Source organism: Schistocerca serialis, chromosome 1, assembly GCF_023864345.2.
Source record: "Schistocerca serialis cubense isolate TAMUIC-IGC-003099 chromosome 1, iqSchSeri2.2, whole genome shotgun sequence".
NCBI lineage: Eukaryota > Metazoa > Arthropoda > Insecta > Orthoptera > Acrididae > Schistocerca > Schistocerca serialis.
The window spans coordinates 1028687438-1028708878 of record NC_064638.1 but is presented as its reverse complement, the minus strand read 5'-3'; the positions used below and the strand labels follow the sequence as shown (position 1 = coordinate 1028708878).

Sequence of the window (21441 nt, the reverse complement as noted above, 5' to 3'; positions counted from 1 at the left end):
ACATCCATTTATAAGCCATCAGTCAGGGCAAGAGATACTCTCAGTTTATTCTATGAGGACGGATCTGAAGTATTATTGCTGTGTCACAGTGAGGAGGGACAAAACGACAGCGTCACAGTTTATACCTAGTGTAATGAATGACAATGGGGAAATACGGAAAGTCAATTAAGTCCAACAGACAAATTTGCTTTTGGTTAGTTACTCCCTAGGAAAACACGATTATTTCTTCTTTTCTAACCAGACACGTTTCGCTGAAGTCGCAACGTCATCAGCGAGTTCTTTATTTTCTTTCTATTAAATATCACGGAAACTGCTCTTTACCATCCAAAAACAACTTCAATACCAAGAAGGATAAGTCCAACATATTCGTCAAGACATTTGCTGTCGGAACTTCCTGTAAGTGTCAGGCGATCGCACTAGCTGTCAAACTGCGACCAAATATCCGAAGTGCCCGACTTCCGCGGCACATTCTTGACATACTGAAGTAGAAAACACACTGAGGAACCGAGATATAGCAGCACGTGACGAGGTGCGAGAAGTATAGGGTGACCAGGAAGTCCGTTAGTACGTGATGCACTAATTCACGGAACATCGTACGTTGTTGTTGTGGTTGTTGTTGTGGTCTTCAGTCCTGAGACTGGTTTGATGCAGCTCTCCATGCTACTCTATCCTGTGCAAGCCTCTTCATCTCCCAGTACCTATTGTAGCCTACATCCTTCTGAATCTGCTTAGTGTATTCATCTCTTGGTCTCCCTCTACGATTTTTAACCTCCATGCTGCCCTCCAGTACTAAATTGGTGATCCCTTGATGCCTCAGAACATGTCCTACCAACCGATCCCTTCTTCTAGTCAAGTTGTGCCACAAACTCCTCTTCTACCCAATTCTATTCAATACCTCCTCATTAGTTATGTGATCTACCCATCTAATCTTCAGCATTCTTCTGTAGCACCACATTTCGAAAGCTTCTATTCTCTTCTTGCCTAAACTATTTATCGTCCATGTTTCACTTCCATACATGGCTACACTCCACACAAATACTTTCAGAAACGACTTTCTGACACTTGAATCTATATTCGATGTTAACAAATTTCTCTTCTTCAGAAACGCTTTCCTTGCCGTTGCCAGACTACATTTAGAGAGGTAAAATTTTACACACACGTCTGATATAACATGGGGTTTTATTGAAACCGAAAACGAGTTCAAAAACCCGCCGATAGATAGCGCTGGACAGCGGGACGCTGCTTTTCAAACTGTCAGATGGACGGGTGCGAGGAACGCCGATAAGTTATCTCCTGTTTCAACGGCTGCAGAGTTCTAATGCTTCCACAATGGACAAGAATTATTTATTGACAATAGGAATTATTTAAAAAAATAAAATACGGAAATGAGACAGACAATCCCAGTCGACAAACAGTTAAGGATAACTTTGCGACCCTTGGCGTCAGGCAGGGAAATAGTGTGTTTGAAATTTATTGTGTTAATATCCACAAACACTACTAGCGAGCACTTTTTTAAAAAAATAAGTCCAAAAGTACTTTTGGTGACTGTTTGGATAGGAATGTGTTGATTCTGTAACTCAAAATACATTAAGCCATCATTTGTGTTCATATTAAAAAGTTTAAAAGTCTAAATCGCTCGAACTTAGCATATCCCGGCCGTATGTAAAGTATGCTACCGGCAAGACACAATCGATGTTTTCTCCGCGCGATAGCAATGGAAATACCATCGACGGCACTGTTGCTAGAGGAGAGTTACTAGACACAGCCTTCCGAAATTCATTCACTAAAGAAGACGAAGTAAATATTCCAGAATTAGAATCAAGAACAGCTGCCAGCATGAATAACCTAGAAGTATATATCCTCAGAGTAGTCAAACAACTTAAATCACTTAATAGATGCAAGTCTTCCCGTCCAGACTGTGCATCAATTAGGTTCGTTTAAGAATATGCTGATACAATAGCTTCATATTTAACAATCATATATAACCGCTCGTTAGACGAAAGATCCGTACCCACAGACTGGAAGGTTGCAAAGGTCACACCAATAATCAAGAACAGTGGTAGGACTAATCCGCTACATTACAGGCCCATATCATTATCAATATGCAGTAGGATTTTGGAACATATATTGTGTTCGAACATTATAAGTTACCTCCAAGAGAGCGGTATATTGGCACACTGCAAACACGGATTTAGAAAATATCGTTCTTGTGAAACACTATTTCTATTTACTCACACGGACTGTGCGGCTGGTCCCGGCGGAGGTTCGAATCCTCCCTCGAGCATGGGTGTGTGTGTTTGTCCTTAGGATAATTCAGGTTAAATAGCGTGTAAGCTTAGGGACTGATGACCTTAGCAGTTAAGTCCCATAAGATTTCACACACATTTGAACATTTACTCACACGAAGTGCTGAGCGCTACCGACAACAGATTTCAAACTGATTCCGTATTTCTATATTTCCAGAAAGCTTTTGACACTGCACCACACAAGCGGCTTGTAGTGAAATTGCGAGGGTATGCAATATTGTCTCAGTTGTGTGACTGGATTCGTGATTTTCTGTCAGAGAGGTCACAGTTCGTAGTAACTGACGGAAAGTCATCGTGTAAAACAGAACTGATTTCTGATGTTCCCCAAGGTAGTGTTATAGGCCCTTTGCTGTTCCTTTTCTATATTAATGATTTGGGAGACAATCTGGGTAGCTGTCTTAGGTTGTTTGCAGATGACACTGTCGTTTATCGACTAGTACAGTCATCAGAAGATCAAAACAAATTGCAAAACGATTTAGAAAAAAATATCTGTATGGTTCGAAAATTGGCAAATAACTAAAAGTGTGATGTCATCCATACGAGTGCTAAAAGGAATCCGTTAAACTTGGTTTACACGATAAATCAGTCACGTCTAAAGGCCGTAAATTTAACTAAATACCTACGAATTACATTTACGAACAACTTACATTGGAAGGAAAATATAGAAAATGTTTTGGGGAAGGCAAACCAAAGACTGCGTTTTATTGGCAGAACACTTAGAAAGATCTACTAAAGAGACCGCCTACACTATGCTAGTTCGTCCTCTTTTGGAGTACTGCTGCACGGTCTGGGATCCTTACCAGATAGAATTAACGGAATACATCGAGAGAGTTCAAAGAAGAGCAGCACGTTTTGTATTATCCAGAAATAGGAAAGAGAGTGTCACAGACATGATAGGGCATTTAGGGTGGACATCATTAAAACAAAGGCGTTTTTAGTAGCGGCGGAATCTTCTCACGAAATTTCAATCACCAAGTTTCTCCTCCGAATGCGAAAATATTTTGTTGACGCCGACCTACATAGGGAGGAACAATCATCAGAATAAGATAAGGGAAATCAGAGCTCGCACGGAAAGATACAGGTGTTCGTTTATCCGCGCGCTGTTCAAGACTGGAATAATAGCGAATTATTGTGAAGGTGGTTCGATGAACCCTCTGCCAAGTACTAAGTGTGAGTTGCAGAGTATCCATGTAGATGTACATGTTTTATACGGAAACCAAATAGGAAAAATGTGAACAACAGAAAGGTGAGTATCCGAAAATGCTTCCCGTACGGAATACAATGCGAGCGCCTCTCTCTCTCTCTCTCTCTCTCTCTCTCTCTCTCTCTCTCTCTCTCGCCTACGAATTTCTTCTGCGGATCGGATTGAAACCAGTGGTGCGTCGGATTAGGCTTGCGAGTCGACCATCCGTGGTTTAAAGTGGAGAAATTGTGTGTGCTTTATGCATGAACACACTATTTAGTAAAACAAATTTATACGTGAGAAAATCTACCAGATTAATGTTTTGTAAATGTGGGTAAGTATTAAATCCCAATGTTGCTGTTGTAGTCTTCAGTTCACAGACTGGTTCCATGCAGCTTTCCGCGCTACTCAATCTTGTGCAAGTCTCTTCATCTCCGAGTAACTACTCCATCCTACACCCTTCTGAATCTGATTACTGTATTCATCTCTTGGCCTCCCTCTACGGTTTTTATCCCCCATGCTTCCCTCCAGTACTAAATGACACCTGAGAATGTGTCCTACCAACCGAGCCATTCTTCTAGTCAGGTTGTGCCACAAATTTCTCTTCACCCCAGTTCTGTTCCATACATCCTCATCAGTTACTTTATCTACCCATCTAATCTTTAGCATTCTTTTGTAGCACCACATATTTAACGCTTCTATTCTCTTCCTGTCTAAACTGTTTATTGTCCATGTTTCACTTCCATGTATTGCTACACTCCATACAAATACTTTCGGAAAGGACTTTCTGACACTGAAATCTATACTCGATGTTAACAAATTTCTCTTCGTCGGAAACGCTTTTCTTGGCATTGCCAATCTACATTTTATATCCTCCCTACTTCGACTATCATCAGTCATTTTACTTCCCAAATAGCAAAACTCATCTACTACTTCAAGTGTCTCGTTTCCTAATATAATTCTATCAACATCACCTGATTTAATTTCACTGCATTCCATTATCCTCGTTTTGCTTTTGTTGTTTCATCTTATACACTTCTTTCAAGACACTGTCCATTCCGTTCAACTGCTCTTCCAAGTCCTTTGCTGTCTCTGACAGCAAAACATCAAAGTTCTTATTTTTTCTCCTTGGACTTCAATTCCTACTCCAAATTTTTCTTTAGTTTCCTTTGTAACTGCTTGCTCAATATACAGACTGAATACCATCCGGGATAGACTACAACCCTGTCTCACTCCCTTCTCAACCACTGATTCCTTTTTGTGCCGCTCGACACTTATAACTGCCATCTGGTTTCAGAGCAAAAATGTTAGAAAAAAGGCCTCATCTTGACCAATGTGAATAACAGATTTATGATCAAGAAATCGATATTTTTAAAAAAAGTTGCAATATTAATCGATATAAAGAAAAGTATTGAGTAATTTTTGATACTAAGAAATCTGTAAAATTACTATAACGTGTTAGAGTTAATTTAATGAATTTCATAATAAAGTACTGTACTAATTTGAGTGTTAAAAGTTCATAGATTGATACGCAACGCAGGGGGCTTGGGTCCTGTTTGAGTTCTGTCTGTATTTTGCGAATCGTCGGCCTGTGTTACGAGTATGCTGGATGAATTTCCTGTGAAATACACTTCGTCATTAAAATCTGTAGTGTCTGATTCTTTAAAATTCAAACCCGAGGACTATTGTGTGAATCACTGTGTAAGCGCTCAGTTTCATATTGTTATGTTTAAAGGAAAGGGTTGTACAAATGGATAGGGAAACATTTGCCATTGTAACACTGAAATGTGTATGTGGTTCAAGAAATACATTGCAAACACAGCGAGCAAACTGCAAATAGCAGTACAATTTTCGGTTGGCTGTTTTAAACATCGAAGTGTTTATTATAGGTAGACTGCCTTAGCGCCCACTGCTTCACTCATGTAGACTGTACCGTCTGCACAGATTTTCGTTTGTTTTTGTTTTTCTTTTACCGAATTTTTATGTTGCTCACAAATGCAACATCTATACTTTCACGCTAATTAAGGTCGTAAAGCATGGACTTTTCTGAATGTGATTCAGAATAAAAAGTGATCAGGGTAGCTGGAATCGGAGGTCTTTATTAAACCTGCCTTTTGAGTGCTTGTGGCGATATATACACAGAAACTTCCTCCGTCCCTGAACACATATTTCTTTAGTAGGCAAATACCAGTTTTCGTTGATTTAGCTTTAACAATGTTTTAATATATCTAAATATTTTCAAAAACACTTAAACATGTATATTTTTATTTCCAGCCGAGAAGTCAAATACCAGTTTTCATACATGTAGCTTTAAAAATGCTTTAGTTGTACTGTAATATAATTTTTTTTTTTTTAAATTGACCCAATATTTTACCCCCTTACTGGCTGAATTTCAAAAAATGGTGAACCACACATTTTTTTTAAATTTATGAACGAGAAACCAAATAACAATTTTCTTAGTTCTAGCTTCAAAATTGCCTTAATAGCTACATATTTTCAAAAAATTTTTAATCCCCGTCTTCACTTCCTTAGTGGCGTAATTTCGAACAATTCCTTAATAAACCATGCCTACATTATAAGATCAACATTCTCTCCAAATTTTAAATTTCTGTCAATAGCAGTTTGGGGTGAGCGATGATGAGTCAGTGAATCACTCAGGCCCTATTTCACCCCATCATGGTTTGAATTTCTAAAATCACTAAAACATGATTTTTATTTCTGACTGAGGAGCCAATTTCAAATTTTCATAGATTTAGCGTTAAAAATGCTTTCATAATGAAATATTTTCATGAAACATTTCATCCGCTATTTCACCCTCTTCTGGGTTGAATTTCCAAAAACAGGCTATTTTTTTATTTCTAATCGAAAGATCAAATACCAATTTTCATAGAAGTACTTTCAAAATGAATCAGTAGTATTTCAATAATGATTTATTTTCAAAAATAATTCCATCCAATATTTTACCCTCTTAGTGGAATTTTACCCTCTTAGAGGTTGAATTTTCAAAAACGCTGAAACGCGTACTTTTTACTTCCGACTGAGAAACCAAATACCAATTTTCGTAGTTCTCGCTTCCCAACTGCCTTAATAGTGACATATTTTCGAGAAACTTTTCATTCTCTACTTCACCCCCTTAGAGGTGTAATGTCAAACGACTTTTACAGTATAAGATGAACGATCTATTCAGATTTCAAATTTCTAACCTTCGCAGTTTGGGCTGGGTGATGAAGAGTCAGTCAGTTAAGACATTTCCCTTTATATATATGGAGATAGGGATGGTGGTAGATTATGTTAGCCTGTTCTGTTACTGCGTGCTTCCTACAATTAATGCGCTATTAAAAGTTGTGCAGAATTAGTTCTGAGATGGACATGAAGCGTTTCCGATTCATGTCCATATAACGTATTTCCTTCTTTCGTATGTGAGATGTGTGTCCAGGAAGTTTGGCCAGCGAACCAAGCCAACGCAATATTTTGTTTCTGAAGTAGTCAAAATATCACAGCGCCTCTGCGAATACGAGTGTTGACTTGCTACCTATTAGCCGGCCGCGGTGGTCTAGTGGTTCTAGGCGCGCAGTCCGGAACCGCGGGACTGCTACGGTCGCAGGTTCGAATCCTGCCTCGGGCATGGATGTGTGTGATGTCCTTAGGTTAGTTAGGTTTAAGTAGTTCTAAGTTCTAGGGGACTGATGACCACAGAAGTTAAGTCCCATAGTGCTCAGAGCCATTTGAACCATTTTTTTGCTACCTATTATTAGGCACCTGTTTCTCATATTGGTTATCCATCCATTGTGTCCCCCAAATAATACCAAAGTCCACTGGGACAAAGAAACGAGTATTGTCAGTCGCAGATAGTGCGCTCAAATATCAGCTAATTAGCAATTCCGTTGTTGCTTCACTGTCCCCCTCCGCCACCGTATTGAGGTCACTAACATAAGCCCGTGAAGTGGCGCTCAGCTCGGAGGAAGCCGGTTAGAATCCTGGTGGCGGAAGAAATTTTCTCCGCCAGTATTTGGCTGCTGCCGCGCCGTCTTGGGGCACCTTGCACGGTTCGCGCGGCTCCCCCCTACCCCATCGAGGTTCGAGTCCTCCCTCGGGCATGGTTGTGTGTGTTGTTCTTAGCATAAATTAGTTCAAGATAGATTAAGTAGTGCGTAGGCCCAGGGACCGATGATCTCAGCAGTTTGGTCCCATAGAAACTTACCACAAATTTCCAAAAACTTGGCCGGCAAGGGGCGGAGAGGTCGTGCCTGATCACCAGACTTTGCACCGATTTCGTGGATTAAGTTTCAAACCTCGTCCACGTCTCTCATGGCGTGAGGACATGTGACAGTGTTGACGCACCGCCAGCAAAGCGGCCCTTGAGCGCGGAGGAAGAAAGTCCTTTCCGATCGGGCGGCTGAATCTACCACTCGGGGTCTCCAAGCCATACGATTCTTTCTTGCTTTGCCATTTTGCACTTTCTTATCAATCTCATTTTTTTTGGTTTCTAATGTCTTTTTGCTGCATTTTTATATTGTCTCCTTTATCTGTTAATTTAGTATCTCCAGTGTTATCCAAGGATTGTTTGCCTATTTGCTCCTCTTCTGCCACACTATTTCTTCTCTCAAAGCTACCCATTCATCTTCTATTGTATTCCTTTATCTCGGTTCAGTTAATTGTTGCCAAATGATCCCTATAGAACTCTCAACAACCCCTGGTTCTTTCAGTTTCCCAGGTCCCATTTTCTTAATTTTCTACATTTCTGCAGATTATTCAGTTTTAATCTGTAGTACACAACCAATCAATTATTCTCAGAATCCACACCTAACCCTGGAAATGTTTTGCAGTTTAAAACTTGGTTTCTAAACCTTTGTCTTACCATTACGTAATCTATCCGAAAGTTTCCGGTGTCTCCACGTGTCTTCCCCATATACAACCTACTTTCATCATCATTAAACTAAGTGGTAGCAGTGATTGTGCTCTATGTAACATTCCTCCAGGCAGCTTCCCTTTTCATTCCTTTCCCCCAGTCCATCTTCTTCTATTACTTTTTCTTAGTTTCCTCTCCCTACTATCGAACTTCAGTCTCCTATAACAAATTAATTTGAGTTTCTCTCAACGATCCGAAGAATTTCCTTTCTCTTTATTGTTGTAAACTCTTCATCAACTAGGATGCATATAAACTTGAACTATTGTGGTGGATCCAGTTTTCGTGTCTAGCTTGTTTGCAATAATTGGTTCACTATGCTGTTCATAATAGCTTATTTGCATTCCTGTTTTCTTATTTGTTATAAGTCTATATTGCGATAGAAACAGTGAAATGAACATTTTTAGCCGTTTACCTCGCAAAAGTCATTGCTCACAGCAGTATGTCATCAAGGGCCAAACAATACGGAATGTGGGCTGTATATGACTTAAGACGTATAGTGTGGTCCGACGAATCGCTATTTTGTCTCTTTTCCAATGATGCAAGACGCTGAGTGCATCAGTGGCCCAATGAGGCCTTTAGTCGGAAATGTGTGAAAAGTGTACTGGAGGTGATTTTGTGTTTTTCATACCATTATTTGGGCCCACTCACTCAGGTTACCGTTAAAATGAACTGGGACGTTTACTTCAATATTCCCTGCGACCAAATGATGCCCTTTCTTCTATAACTTAGTGATAAGTATGCTGTGGACACTCCCGTTTTCCAAGACGACAACGGCCATGTTCGCAGGGCGGCAAGCATACGCTCCGGGTTTGACGAACATTCAGGCAACCTATCGTATTTCCACTGACCCAGTAAGTCTTAGTCCTACAACAAATGTCTGGCACTATTTGGAACAGCGGATAAAACGTAACTACAACATTCCCGCAATTTGGTACCTCTACGAGACTCTTAGGGGGAGCAGACGCAGGAATCGTAGTGGAGGTGGCTTGCTGTTGCCTTCCTCCGACCTGTAACATAGTGTCACGTGTGTATCTGTGCCGTGGGGTTGACTGTGTTGCGTGCTTGTACAATACAGGGCTGGATGAAGAAAGAGAGATAGATAGATAGATAGAGGGAGAGAGAGAGAGAGAGAGAGAGAGAGAGAGAGAGAGAGAGCGTGAAACGCGGTGCCGGCACATACCCTACTCCTCTCGATTAGCACCACGGGGGACCGGCAGGTTTTAACTTTCCCATCCTTCTCATCACCATCAACAGAGTCAAATGTCGTCAGTTCATGAGACACTGTGGAGATGTCTGGAATTTAATCCAGGACGGTGCAGCAAAGTCGGGTGATCATAAACATTAGGCCACAGCCCTTCTCACTTTGCCGGCCAAATCTGGCAGCGACAAATTTCATCCACGACCAGCATTCGAACTGGCTTACCTCAGGGACGAGCGCCACCGCATATGTGTGCATTAGAAACCAGGTCTATGAAATCTAATAATCAGTTATCGGATTCAGCTGGATGTGGCACATCTGAAGAAACTTATCGCCTGTCTTCCTCGCCGAACTGAGACCAGTAACAAGGCTAAACGTGGTGTTGTACGCTATTAGCCTGGTGTCTTCTGGGGACGAATAATTTTTATCCACTGTTCTTATCAGACGGCTGAGCTTATTCCATCCTATAACTGAGCGCTCCGATAAGACTTTAGGGTTTACCATGAAGTGGAAGCTTTTACAAGTAAGGACACGGCTCGTAAATTTCCAAAGGTGAAGGCTAGAAGGCTGCACATAAAATACACCGCCGAAAACAAAAATCTCAACACCTTCAAGGACAAGGTTACTTTATTGAAAAGGTGACTGGTAGTTCTTCACTGTAGTATATGATAAGAAATTCAGACCAAATGAAACATGCAAGCCACAGTAAAGGGTGTTCAAACAGTCCCATCAGTATACAGTATACCACTCCCCCCTCACTCCACCTCTCTGGCGGCAACGCAGGCGTGTACGCTCGCATGCAAACGATCATAAACGTGCTGAATGGGCTCATGCGCGAGACTGTCCTAAGCATCTTGCGTCTTTTGCTGCAAATTCGACAATCGCTCTTGCAGGATCTACAGAACGAATAAGGTCCACCCTCAGTTTGTCCCATACGTGTTCAGTTGGTGATACATCTGATGATCCTGAAGGCCAGTAACGTTGTTATACACTATGGAAAGTGCGTTGCGTAGCAGCAGCCGTACGTGGACGTGTACTGGCCTGCTGATAAAGCGCATCACCTACCTGTCGAAGAAATGGCAGTAGCGCGGGTATAACAGCCAGTGCATTGTAGTGGCACTGGTTACTTTAGTCTGCAGAAACATCAAATCTGACAGCAAGCTGTAACTGATGCTCCTCCCTCACACACACACACACACACACACACATACACACACAACATAATGGCTGGGACGGGACCTATGTGTCGTTGCGAATGCACTTTGGACTAGGCAGCTCACAAACTCTACGCCATACATGTGTATGTCCATCAATCGCACATAGAAAGAATCTGCTCTCATCACTGAAGACAACACAGCGCCATTCCACACTCTAGTCGACACCGAAGCAGCCATGATTGGCAGTGTCGTGGTGTCAGCAGTAGCCTAGTCTCATCGACATGTGCTCTTAGTCTAGCCGCTAGCAGACGGTTCCCAATGGTCCCTGATGATACAGTAGTTGCAACACGTGCGGAGACTTCGCCCCTGCATGATGTCTCGTCGGCCACCACTGCTCACACAATGCATCGATCTTGAAGTGCGTCTGTACTGCGCGGACATCCAGAACCTGGTATGCAGGTGTGGAAGTTCCACAGACACTGTTGAAAGCATCGGCACACCTCCGATACACTGTGCCTAACATATGCAGCAATACATCCATCGAGCTTTCCACATTGCGACCCCCTTCAAATGGCTGGAGCTGTTCAGCAGGGCCGGCCGAAGTGGCCGAGCGGTTCTAGACGCTACAGTCTGGAACAGTGCGACCGCTACGATCGCAGGTTCGAATCCTGCCTCGGGCATGTATGTGTGTGATGTCCTTAGGTTAGTTAGGTTGAAGTAGTTCAAAGTTCTAGGGGACTGATGACCTCAGAAGTTAAGTCCCATAGTGCTCAGAGCCATTTGAACCACTTGTTCAGCAGGAGCATGTACGTGTCGGCGGGACATGTGCTTATATCCTAAAACGAAAACTGAAAACAAAACAAAACAAAAATTCAACACATTTACTGCCCGCAGAATCAAAACAGTCCCAGCGGAGGTTCGAGTCCTCCATCGGGCATGGGTGTGTGTGCTTGTCCTTAGGATAATTTAGGTTAAGTAGTGTGTAAGCTTAGGTACTGATGACCTTAGCAGTTAAATCCCATAAGATTCCACACATATTAGAATATTTTTTTTGAATCAGAACAGAGGGTGCACATACAGGCCTCCTGAGTGACATCTGATCGCCGATGACAGTGGGAAATGAATCACTTACAGTACAACCTCACAGTATGCACACATAACGAGGGTGGTTTGATAATTCTGTTACATTTACACGAAAGAATGGAACATTTTTGTCGAGCCTTCACGGTTGGTAGGCTTGATTGTTCCAAGGATTGTATGAGGAATTTCAATAACGAACAACGTATAGTTCATTGTTGACGGCCGTCTTATTTGGTCAGTGTGTCGAGTCCAACTGAAAATGGAGAAAACTGAATTTCGTGCTGTTATCAAACATTTTATTTCAAGGGTTGGATTGCTGCACAAATCAAAACAGAGCTGGGTGACGTTCACGGGGACTCAGCACCATCGCCGAAGACGATTTACTTTTGGATTAATAAATTTAAACGTAGTCGAACAAACACGGAAGACGAAGCGCTCTCCAGCCGTCCGATTGAGGGCACCACAAAGGAAACCATTGACAAAATCCATGATGTGGTAATGCAAGGAGACCGCATAAAAATTCGGAAAATTTCTGAGACCGTAGGCATCTCAACTGAGCGGGCGCATTATATCCTGCACGGAGAACTGGCTATGAAGAGGTTGTGTGTGAGTCTGCGATTGCTCACAGTCGACCAAAAGCGCGTTCGGCATAACACTTCAACGCAATTTCTGGCGATGTTCAATCGCAATCCGCAAGACGTTTTGCGCCGATTTGTTACTGTTGATGAAACCTGACTCTATTATTACACACTCGAGTCAAAACGGCAATCAAAACAATGGACAAAGGCTGGTGAAAGTGCACCCAAAAATGCAACACTATTTTGTCAACTGGTAAGGTGATCGTCATAGTTTTTTTGGGATTCACAATGCATAATCCTCATAGATTACTTCGAAAAGGAAGATCCATAACTGCACACTATTACGCCTCGTTGTTGAATCTTTGGAAACCTGTGTCGCCTGAAACAAAAAATCAAGCTTGGAACACAAAAAAGTGCTCTTTCACCAGAATAATACACCATACCCCACATTAGCGATAACAATGACGAAAGTGCATGAATTGGGCTTTGATACGCCCTACTCACCAAACTTAGCCCCAAGTGACTTCTTCCCATTCCCTAACTTGAGACTTTGGCCTACTGGGAAGAAATTTTCATCAGATGGGGAAGTGATAGTTGCAGTCCAAGAGTATTTTGCAGAGCTTGACAGAACCTATATTACCGATGGGATGAAAACTCTGGAGGATCGCTGGACCAAGTGCACATCCTTCAAAGGAGACATGTTGAGAACTAAGGTGAGTTGTTGACGGAACAAATTTTTGTCTTGTTTTTTCACCACACTTGTGAAATCGCCCTCTTATATCCCGGTGCCACTCAACAACGTTCTTGAGGGGTTCTTTTTATCGGCATTGCAGAGAGTCAGCTTGCTGTCTTCCCCGACCAAATTGTTGAAGAACAGATTCCCAGGTGTGTCGCGAAGGGTCCAAATGGCACACTTTCACATCAGGCCGATTAGCCAACCTCAGAAACTTACTGAAGGTGAGGTAACCGCAGAATGAAACGCAAAACAGTTACATGAATTCTGTACCTTGGAACCTTATCCAAGTGCCTTTTGAATTCCAAATTCATTCGTTCAGCTTGATCGTGAGTAAAGAAGATTTTGCTATTACTGCTAGAAAATGTCTAGATCTAGTTGTGCACAAGGGTCTGGGATTTTCTGTGACAAAAATGATAACAGGGCTGAGAGTAGCTGACGGTAAAGGAAATTGTTAATTCTATATCGCGGACATGGGCCCAAGAAAGTGTAACTGAAAGTAACTGCAAGAGCGAAAGGAAACAAATCCGTTTCCATCGCACATACCTTAATAGCGTGCTGGTCCACCTTTGGAGCGTAATACGGAAGGGATTCTGCATTGCATGGATTCGACAAGTCCTTGGTAAGTTTCGGGTAGGTATGTGTGACCAGGAGTCTATGCACAGATCACGCATCTCCCGTAAATTATGGCCACTGGTTTGTGTGCGCCGAGCTGGTGCTCATAGCGTCCTACGTCTTCCATAGAATCCAGTATCAGATGAATTTTGTGGACGAGACACCAACGTGAGTTCGCTATCATGTTCCTCAAACCACTGTAGCACGATTCTGGCCACTGACACTTTTCCTGTTGGCAGAAGACATCGCCTTCGGGCAAGATATCACGCACGCAGGGACGCAAGTGGTCCGCAGTGATGTTCACGTAGTCCACAGCTCCCATGATATTTTCGATTACCACTACTGGCCCCATGGAAGCCCAGGTGAACGTTCCCCAAAACATGATATTGCTCCCACTGGATTGTGTCTTTATGCAGTGCATGTTTCGAGCAGCCATTCCGAAGGTGAGCCAACATGTTAGCAGGTAGTAATAATATTTAGGTTCATCAGCATATATTTATTTTTACTTTATACAGATTTTTGATATTTGATATTTTCACACTACTTTAAGCTCTTTTTGAGTCCATAACAGAAATGCAGTATTTTATGAATTGCAGCAGTAACACAGTTACAGAACTTCTTTTCAAATTGTAACAACAGCTTAAGTTTCGCTTCGGTACCCGTAGATTATCATCTAATTTAGCTTCATGGTAACGCCATTTAAAATTAAATTTTTGTCTCTGCTGGCAAACACTTCCGCATAGTCTTTTGCATTTAAAGTAAAGTTAAGCTGGCTTCTTTGGCACTGATACAACTTACCTCAGTTTTTGTTGCGCTTTCATACATGGGCAATATTATTGGGTTGGTGCATATAAGTTCGTGGCGTTTTTGTTTTGCATGTTAGTACTCCGCTGCTGTGGGTTTATTTATCGACTGTCATATCTTATTTGTAGTTCACTGTTGCTATTTGAGTTTACATATTGTAATTTTGTCAGTTGGAGATAGTGCGTTGAGCTGCGGACGCTAGAAAATAGGGTGCCAAGTGAAGAAATCGGAACATTTCCGACATATTCTTCTGTGTGAGTTCTATAGAAGAGACAGCTGTGGAGGCAGCCACAAACATTTGCACCATGTATGGGGATATTGCCACTGAACAGAGCATTGCAAGAAAATGTTTTTCTTGATTTAGGGAGGATCGTTTTACATTAGTGACTCTCCACGTTCAGAAGACCTTCAGGGTTTGATGAAAATCGTTTAAACGCTTTAATCCAAAATGATCCACGTCGTGTACTCGAGAACTGGCAAATGGGGTTGAACTGTCATCACTCCAACACCGTGTGGCATTTCCATGCAATGGGGTAGGATCAAAAGTGAGTGGGTACTGCATGCTCTAAGCCAAAATTATAAAAATGAGCTGGTGGCCATGTGTGCATCTCTGCTCTTGCTCGTATTCAATTGGCTCGTGAACAACGCCGACCACTCCTATCCTGTACTGGTGACGAGAAATGGTGTCTTTATGCTAAAATAAGAGACAGGAATGGCTGAGCCCAAACAAAGCAGAGTCCACAACAGATAAATGTTACACATTCTGATGGAACGGCAACAGTGTGGTGTACTACGAATTGTTACCCCGTGATGTAAATGAGCCCAAACAAAGCAGCGTCCACAACAGATAAATGTTACACATTCTGATGGAACGGCAACAGTGTGGTGTACTACGAATTGTTACCCCGTGATGTAACCATCCCTTCTGACTTTTATTGTCAACAACTGATACATCTTGTGGATGCAGTCCAAGAACGTCCAGGAAGACTGCATGAGGTGACGCCACTCCGTCCGCATTCTGCTAGACTGACAAAAACCAATATGCAGGAGTTGGGTTGGTAAGTCATTCTGGACCCACCTTATTCACCTAATCGTGCACTGTCAGATTTACACCTCTCTATCGAACAAACTTCAAGGAACTTCCTTTCCGGATGAAAATGCGTTGCGAACATTGCTCGAAGAGCTCTTCGCCTCAAAACCGCGTGATTTCTACAGTCATCGGAAAGTTACCCCAGCGTTGGCAGACTGTTGTAAATAGTGAAAGAGGATATATTATTGATGACTCAAGTCTGTGTTATGTGTATCTGTTGTGTTTATTAAACTTATGGAAAAAACGCTACGAACTTAAACGCACAACTCAATACATCGTATGATACAGCTGGTATTTGGTCTTGGTATGCCACATTAGTTCGTGGGGTCAAGGCACATAGGTGAAGCTGGCTTAGAACGCTTGCGTGGGATCTATCTGAACATAGTGCTTTGCAATCACAAAATTTTTTGACTCAAAATATACAATGAGAAAGGACTGCATAGTTGTTGAAGTAGCTCCACAGATGTCATTGTTGTAACGGAACTGGATAGATCATGTATGACACAAAAAGCTTTTCAGAGCAGATTTCGATCATCGCAACACAAAACACAAAAACTCGTAGACTGTAAACCAGGGGTGACCAACCTTTTAACTTACCTGGGCCACACTGCAAGAAGACGAGTCGTGTGGCGGGAGTTTCAAATTGAAAATATTCAACTTCTCGTAACTTCACATAAATGGAATTTAATGGATTTGTTTTTCACTGATCATGTGATATATCCTCACTTCTTGGGCCGCACTGAAACTTGTTTTGGGCCATGCGCGGCCCGCGGGTTGGACACCCCTGCTATAAACATAAGGTCAGTAGCACGATTGAACTCTTGACTTCAAGGCAGCCTGACGAAAGAATATCACGTAGCTACAATATAAGTACGTGTATATACATTACGAAATAGTTCGTAAAGGTTTCTGACATATGGCAGCACCATTACATAATACCATCCCTTTTTTAATTTTTTTTACGGCATTATTCGTGATCCCTGAACAATCAATATTTGAACTGCTGTACGATGTAGATGGCGAAATGCACTGGAATATAGGTGTAACAATATTCATTTGCATATTTGGTTTACATGGGAAAAAACTGTACTGCTCAATGTTGAAGATCTTTAGGACCTTTCGTAGTCTTATCTGCTAACAAAAATAGTCGCAATGCTCTAACGTTTTGAATGATCAACGATGAGGAAATATATTTAAATAACGTCATAGAATTATGTACCCATACATATAAAGGTAAACAGTATCTTCTAGCGGTATAATGTTACACTGCATTTGTATTTATTGAACGAAATCTAGCAAAACCAGAGCTGATATAATTAGAAGCAAACAATGCTAAATACTGTTATGCTGTAAGCGCAGTCACTTGAAAGCTACGATATTTGGAGTTTACAGCTTATAGACTCCGATGTACTCGATTATACTGACTAGGAAAAATACAAGTCCATCGCTGAATACAGATCTAATATTAAAATGTGTGACTATGTATATAAGTGACTTCGTGTTGATCTTAACAACTAAAATTACCGTGTTGCACTTCTGGTCGAACTTGGGATTTCCCTTATGGTGACATGTTAATCTTCTTGACAAGGCTTTCCCACTGGCAGTGCTTTGGTTACACGAAAATACTAGCTGCAGCTTGCTTCTGATTCCACGTTTCACAGTAGGTTACATTTAGATCTCTTCACTGGATTTGTATGCCCATTCATACGTTGGAATAAGACAGTGGCATAATATGAGACATTTTCTCCCCCAAACAACTACACCTGAGAAGGCGCTATTGTGTTGAAACAAATATCGGGGGTGATAACAGCTCTATCTTGCTTTGCACGAAATTATTTCAATACTGCAAATACTGTAACGTTCCTTTTGTCCAGACGCAGTGACACACACATCCGTCTTATGCAAAAGAGAGCTTTAACAGCTGCGTAACAGGCAGTTTCGAGGCGCCAAGCGACAAAGCGGAGAGCGAGCTGTCATTGCCAAATAAAGCCAATTAGACTCGACTCACGTGCGTCAGCTGCGGCCGCCCGTGCCTGCTGCCGCTGCCGCTGGCGCGCCGGCCCGCTGACCGGCCACCGCGGACGCTGAACTGCGACTGCGCCGTGGGCGACCGGGCACAGCTGCCAACCGTGCCCGCCGCCTCCTATTGGTCGCCTCAGGGACGCCGCCTGTCCACGCCAACGGCATCTGCGCCAATAGCCGCGGGAAGCGACTCCGACATTGTTGCTCGCTGTACGCCCAATGCAGTGCTACAATTCGTGCTAACCGTGAGTAAAGCATAACGTATAGCATTGTTGCTCGCTGTATGGGAAATAGAGATGGGAAAACCTGATCGCTTAAAACCGATGTCGGTATTTTAGTTCTGAATAATCGGTATTTTTCGGTGTTTGTTTGGTCTCGATTTTAGCAGTTTTGTTTTTATTTTTTACTACTAACCAGGTCCGTTTCTACCGTAATGCAAGTCTAGGGGCTGCCAAGGGCGACCAATATTTTAGGGGCTGCAAAGGACGGAAAAAGATTCATTCCGAATCAAACAGCGAAAAAATTGAGCAAATTAAGAGAAAAAATGAAAAAAGTGGAAAAATCAAAACACCGATTTTTTTTTCAAAAGCACACGGAACAGTTACTTAGTAAATTTTTACTTACTTTGACAAAAGTAAACACATTGCCTCTACCCATCTCTCCGGGTTCGATTCCCGGCGGGGTCAGGGATTTTCACCTGCCTCGAGATGACTGGGTGTTTGTGTTGTCCTCATCATTTCATCATCATTCATGAAAGTGGTGAGATTGGAGTGAGCAAAGGTTGGCAATTTGTACGGGCTGATAACCGCGCAGTTGAGCGCCCCACAAAACTTTAAACATCATCATCGTCATCATCATCATCATCTACCCATCTCAAAACTAAAGCAGCCGCTACTGACAAGGGAAACTCCCCATCGCACCCCCCTCAGATTTAGTTATACGTTGGCACAGTGGATAGGCCTTGAAAAACTGAACACAGATCAATCGGGAAAACAGGAAGAAGTTGTGTGGAACTATGAAAGAAATTAGCAAAATATACAAACTGAGTAGTCCATGCGCAAGATATGCAACATCAAGGATAACGTGAATTCAGTAGCGCCGTGGTCCCGTGGTTAGCGTGAGCAGCTGCGGAACAAAAGGTCCTTGGTTCAAATATTCCTCCGAGTGAAAATTTTAATTTTTTATTTTCAGACAATTATCAAAGTTCAGGTACTCACACATAATCAACTTCGCTCTCCAAAATTCCAGGACATGTTCAGATTTGCTTGGACATATGCAGGATTTGACAGTCTACACACGGAACAATTTGAAAACGTTAAAAACATATGTTTTGACAGAGCACAGGGAAAACTGTGCGACTGTGAAACTGTTGCATTCATTTGTTGCAGTTTATGTGACAAACTCTTAAGTTTTCATCACTTTTTTGGGAGTGATTATGACATCCACAAGAAAACCTAAATCGGGCAAGGTAGAAGAATCTTTTCACCCATTCGCCAAGTGTACAAGTTAGGTGGGTCGACAACATATTCCTGTCATGTGACGCACATACCGTCACCAGTGTCGTATAGAATATACCAGACGTGTTTTCCTGTGGAGGAATCGGTTGACCTATGACCTTGCGATCAAATATTTTCGGTTCCCATTGGAGAGGCACGTACTTTCGTCTACTAATCGCACGGTTTTGCGGTGCGGTCGCAAAACACGGACACTAAACTTATTACAGTGAACAGAGAAGTCAATGAACGAACGGACAGATCATAACTTTGCGAAAATAAAGAAAGTAAAAATTTTTACTCGAGGAAAGACTTGAACCAACGACCTTTCGTTCCGCGGTCGCTCACGCTAACCACGGGACCACGGCGCTACTGAACCCACAATTCCCTTGATGATGCCTATGTTCCGCATGGACTACTCAGTTTGTATATTTTGCTTATTTTTTTCACAGTTCCTAACAATTTCTTCCTGTTTTCTCGATTGATTTGTGTTCAGTTTCTCAAGGACTATCCACTGTGCCAACTTATAACTAAATCTGAGGGGGGTGCGATGGGGAGGTTCCCTTGTGAGTACGAAACGGAAACAAATATGACCTCGATTCATCCCTGTCAAGCGCTGGGGCGGGGCACGGGCGCCGAGTTGGCGATGATTAGCAAAGAATTTATGAGTTGTATCATGATTGTTTTGTAAACATACGATGAATATGAGTGATACTTTTGATGTGAATTAAGTATAAAATAAGAATAAAGTGCTACCATTGAGAATATTGTTTCTGACAAATTTTAAATTTCACTCCTAGGGGACAGCAAATAAGAACAAAGCTACCTTTTGATTTCGTACAGAAATTTCATTGTGATCCTGAACACGAAAAAAGTTGTAGACCTCTCAACGGTAAATGCAAACAAGGCGTCCTTTATTTATTTAATCGCAAGAATGTGGATGCTGAAAACGATAAGACTTAATCCTCATTCCTGAAACATTTCAATTATTACAGAAACTAAATAACACCACGGATTTCCAGATTTTTCGGAATGGCTGCCACCAGCACAGCAAAATTTCTAAGTTCAAGGAAAAATTCATTCACATTACGTTTAATAGTCCATTTTCTTGCAATAAAATAAAGTAAAAACAAATTGATGCCAAATTTTGTTGCACTGGTATATTTAGTTGAGTTCTAGTTTAAAATGTTCAACAAATTCTCCCTATTCCAATTATTTTGAGAAATTTCGAAAACTGAGGACAAAAAATAATCAATTGAGGATATTTGTTGTCCTCAATCAGTTTTAGAAGAACTGAGGACAAAGCATCCAAAAAATGAGGAGGTCTGGTCACCTTAGTTTAATGATTAAAAGTGTAATAGGAGATTTGCATTTTTGTGCCGCTGGATGTTGGTGGCGGTAGTGGTGGAGGGGCAGATATCGGAGAAACCGATGGCAGTGAAAAAGCGGGAGCGTCATTTTTCGGTTCTCGCCTGGGGTGACAAAACATCTAGCAACGTCTGTGCTTATAACAGAGTGAGAAAACCGGAATGCCAGTTAGCCATCGTAGCAGTGCTAATTTTTTTCGCTTTTAAATAAACTTTTTTTAGAAAAAGGATAATTTTTATTCGTAAAATTTACATTGGCTTGAAATATTGCGTTATTATAGAAAATGGGAAAAGCGATCAATGCTATTTTAATAACAATGCCGACGAAAAAGAGCAACAAACAGATGGCGTCAGAACTGTAACAGCATTGTTGAGACAATAACGTCCTGCCGTGTGTCGTGGCTAAAAGTAGTGCAGTGCGCATGACGTGCCCCACGCGGTCCATTCGGGGTGTTGCCGCCGGACATCCATTGTATTCAGAATGCACAAATTTATGTTGCAGAATGGCACCAACCCTACTCTGGATATATCTTGCGAAGTGACGAAGCAGCGAAGTATATGCTTCATTTGGTTTAAAAGTTTGAAGATATCTCTTCCATTTCAACAAACTAATAAAAGAGAAAGGAAAGTATGGTAGCAGTAATAATTAAAAACTCAACAACAATTCATTCATAGTACACAACAAAAATTGAAAATAGATGGTCTGCTGCTGTGTCTAAATAATATAAAAATGGCTCTGAGCACTATGGGACTTAACTTCTGAGGTCATCAGTCGCCTAGAACTTAGAACTACTTAAACCTAACTAACCTACGGACATCAGACACATCCATGACCGAGGCAGGATTCGAACCTGCGACCGTAGCGGTCGCACAGTTCCGCCTAGAACCGCTCGACCACTCCGGCCG

The 21441-nt window shown here is 41.9% G+C and overlaps 1 protein-coding gene across 2 annotated transcripts in view; it reads right to left on the bottom strand.

Moving 5' to 3' along the window:
• LOC126413891 (uncharacterized) overlaps nt 1–17724 on the bottom strand; it is an 870590-nt gene extending 852866 nt beyond the window's left edge. For both annotated transcript variants that reach the window (XM_050083304.1, XM_050083303.1), the window contains exon 1: nt 17662–17724. The gene's annotated coding sequence lies outside the window, so the exon portion shown is untranslated. The remainder of the gene's footprint in view (nt 1–17661) is intronic.
• Between the last annotated feature and the right edge of the window lie 3717 nt (nt 17725–21441).